The sequence below is a fragment of the Budorcas taxicolor genome, chromosome 13 (assembly GCF_023091745.1).
Source record: "Budorcas taxicolor isolate Tak-1 chromosome 13, Takin1.1, whole genome shotgun sequence".
In the NCBI taxonomy this organism is placed as follows: Eukaryota; Metazoa; Chordata; class Mammalia; order Artiodactyla; family Bovidae; genus Budorcas; species Budorcas taxicolor.
The window spans coordinates 49,584,176-49,588,354 of NC_068922.1; the positions used below are offsets into that span (position 1 = coordinate 49,584,176).

Consider the following 4,179-nt stretch of genomic DNA (forward strand, 5'->3'; position numbering starts at 1 on the left):
TCTGTCCATGGAATTTTCCAGGCAAGACTAGTGGAGTGGGTTGCCATTTCCTTCTCCAGGGGATTTTCCTGATCCAGGGATTGAACCCGGGTCTCCTGCATTACAGACAGACGCTTTACCATCTGAGCCACCAGGGAAGCCCAGAACAGTGTGGAGATTCTTTAAAAAACTGGAAATAGAACTGCCATACAACCCAGCAGTCCCACTGCTGGGCATACACACTGAGGAAACCAGAATTGAAAGAGACACGTGTACCCAAATGTTCATTGCAACACTGTTTACGATAGCCAGGACATGGAAGCAACCTAGATGTCCATCAGCAGATGAATGGATAAGAAAGCTGTGGTACATATACACAGTGGAATATTACTCAGATATTAAAAAGAATTCATTTGAGTCAGTTCTAATGTGGTGGATGAAACTGGAGCCTATTATACAGAGTGAAGTAAGTCAGAAAGAAAAACACTAATACAGTATACTAATGCATATATATGGAATCTAGAAAGATGGTAATGATGACTCTATATGTGAGACAGCAAAAGAGACACAGATGTAAAGAACAATCTTTTGGACTCTGTGGGAGAAGGTGAGGGTGGGATGATTTGAGAGAATAGCATTGAAACATGTATACTATCATACATGAAATAGATTGCCAGTCCAGTTTTGATGCATGAGACAGGGTGCTCAGTCCTGGTGCACTGGGATGACCCTGAGGGATGGGATAGGGAGGGAGGTGGGAGTGGGGTTCAGGATGGGGAACACATGTACACCCATGGCTGATTCATGTCAATGTATGGCAAAAACCATTACAATATTGTAAAGTAATTAGCCTCAAATTAAATTAATTAATTTAAAAATGAACATCAAACAATGAAAAGAGAAGAGATGGAGAAATTAGAAAACAAATGAAATGGGAGTGCTGAATGAGAGGAAAGAGTGAAACAATTTTTCTTTTATCAAATTGCTGTCTCCATACCTTTACCATTCAAATCAATCTTTTTTGGAAGATTCTTTCCATAAAGAGCTGCTCCTGGGCCTGAAGTTTCAGAGACTTTAGCATAAAGTGAGGAGAAGGAAGAAGCAAGTGAGGGAAGGAGGGGCTGGAGAAACGACCCGTGCTTAGAGCCTTTTTCCTACTGAGAACCAGCCTTTTTCCTTCTGCATGGAATCCAAAGGCCAGTTCAGCCACAGCTTGGTTTGATGAGTGTTGGAGATTTGGTTCAGCTGGTGGCATTGAAGTAGGAGACATCAACAAGATGGTAGGTTTTTGGTTCCATGAAGTTCAGCTGTTCACTGAAGAACTGCTTGCTAATAACTGGAAAAATCCTAGGGTCATAATCCAGTCACCCAACAGAAATTAAGTAGAATGTCAGATCCACATCAGGCAGGGCATTTGGCAAAATTTCTTTCTAGTGATTCAAAGTTGGATTTTTGTCTTTTCCCTGTGGCGAATTCATGTTGATGTGTGGCAAAACCAATACAATATTGTAAAGTAATTAACCTTCAATTAAAATAAATAAATTTATATTAAAAAAATAAAGTATGTGAAGATTTGTCTGGTACTTAGTAAGATCTATGTAAGTTTTCAATATATGTTTGTTGAATAAATTAATGACACTATATAAATTTTCAGTACATGCTCGTGGTTCCAGTGGGGAGAGAAGGAGGAAACAGGGAGCGGGGCAGTTCTGCCGCCACCACTATCTCTGTGCCCGCGGCGTGGTAAAGGAGGTGTGAATCACGGGCGCGAGCTGGCGGCGGCGCCGCTGCGGGAAGGTCAGCGGTGGGAAGGTGATGGCAGATATAGATAAACTCAACATCGACAGCATCATCCAACGGCTGCTGGAAGTGAGAGGGTCCAAGCCTGGTAAGAATGTCCAGCTACAGGAGAATGAAATCAGAGGACTGTGCTTAAAGTCCCGAGAGATCTTTCTCAGTCAGCCTATCCTGCTAGAACTTGAAGCACCACTCAAGATATGTGGTGATATCCATGGGCAATACTATGATTTGCTTTGACTTTTTGAGTATGGTGGTTTCCCGCCAGAAAGCAATTACCTGTTTCTTGGGGACTATGTGGACAGGGGAAAACAATCACTGGAGACTATCTGCCTCTTGTTGGCTTACAAAATCAAATATCCTGAGAATTTTTTCTTCTCAGAGGTTAGAAACCACGAATGTGCCAGCATCAATAGAATTTATGGATTTTATGATGAATGTAAAAGAAGATATAACATTAAACTACGGAAAACTTTCACAGACTGCTTTAACTGTTTACCAATAGCAGCCATCATGGATGAGAAAATATTCTGCTGTCATGGAGGTTTATCACCAGATCTTCAATCTATGGAGCAGATTCGGTGAATTATGCGACCAACTGATGTACCAGATCAAGGTCTTTGTGATCTTTTGTGGTCTGACCCCGATAAAGATGTCTTAGACTAGGGTAAAAATGACAGAGGAGTGTCCTTCACATTTGGTGCAGAAGTGGTTGCAAAATTTCTCCATAAGCATGATTTGGATCTTATATGTAGAGCCCATCAGGTGGTTGAAGATGGATATGAATGTTTTGCAAAGAGGCAGTTGGTCACTCTGTTTTCTGTGCCCAATTATTGTGGAGAGTTTGACAGTGCAGGTGCCATGATGAGTGTGGACGCAACACTAATGTGTTCTTTTCAGATTTTAAAGCCTGCAGAGAAAAAGAAGCCTAATGCCACAAGACCCGTCACACCTCCAAGGCATATGATCACAAAGCAAGCAAAGAAATAGATGTCATTTTGATACTGCCTAGTTGGGACTTATAACATATAGTACATAACCTTCATTTTTAAAACTGTAATGTGCATTGGTCAGCTTGCTCAAATAGTATTTGTGGGGCTCCCCATTCCACTTTTGACTTAATGAATGGTATTTGCTGGTTATAACAGCAAATGAAAGATTCTCCACTCCCAAGGAAAAATGTTGTGTTTAGTTCCCTGTTTCTTTTACAAACAATATTAATGGTGTTAAAGCTGTACACTCAGGACAGTGTCCCCTGTCTAAGGGGTGAGTGTACAACTGATCTTTTTAAAATTCAGTACAGCCCATAAATAATGTAAATGCTCATTTTCTTTAGGATATAAAGAAAGCCCTAGGGTGCTCAATCTGTACATGTTATTGTCATAAAATGCATACCGTTGGATACAAACCACTGTGAACTTTTTTGTTTCAAAGTGATTGCTTTTTTTTTTCATTGTCTTATGTACAAACTAGTTTTTATAGCTATCAACATTAGGAGTAACTTTCAACTTTGCCAGCATCACTGGTATGTATATTTAATTAAAGCACACTTTCCCCTACAGTATACTTAAAATGATGATTAAAGCCATTATTTTAAATGTTTGTGACTTTTTTCCTGAAGCCAAAATTTCTGTTGAAATATATATTGACACTCCCCTAAGTAAGTACAAAGTGGCATGGTTGTGTACACCTGTCACCTTTATGGGGATTCAAAAACAGGTTTTTGAGTTTGAATAGCAGTTAGTAACATAGTGCTGTTTAAGCTATTAATAATTAAAGTTAATTACATTTTGTATGATTTCCATATAGTCTATTCATTAAGTAATCTTTTTACAATTACATCAGGCCTGAACCCGTCCATTCAGAAAGCTTCAAATTATAGAAACAATACTGTTCTATACGAGTGACCGATTATGCATTCTTTGGCCTACATTCTTTATTCTGCAATGAAGTTGAGGCTTATAAGTCAAAACAAAGGAACTAACTTACTATCCACAAGTTTATACAGAATTCACAGTATATGACTTTTTTAAACTAAGATCTGTTAAAAAGAAATCTGTTTCAACAGATGACCGTGTACAATACCATGTGGTGAAAATTAATTCAGACTTATTAAATGATGAACTTGTTAAATAAATAAATAAATAAATTTTCAGTACATATTTTTAAAATAAAGAAGCAAATGAATACATTTTTGAATTATTGGAGAACTGTATAAGTTGAATTTTTTCTGATATTAAACCACCCATTTGGAATATACCTCTCTTCTGTTTTTAAACAGCTGTATGTTTGCTCATCTCTCAATTTCCTATTATTTCTGATGTTGAAAGTGTATTCTCTGGGAAATAGAGGCTCTAAAATAAGTGGGAATGTAACTTTTGTCTGAGATGTGGACTAATGCAA

General features: G+C 38.3%; 1 pseudogene; it reads left to right on the forward strand.

Moving 5' to 3' along the window:
- Window positions 1-1,754: 1,754 nt before the first annotated feature.
- LOC128058593 (serine/threonine-protein phosphatase PP1-gamma catalytic subunit-like) lies at window positions 1,755-2,783 on the forward strand (annotated as a pseudogene).
- Window positions 2,784-4,179: the final 1,396 nt, after the last annotated feature.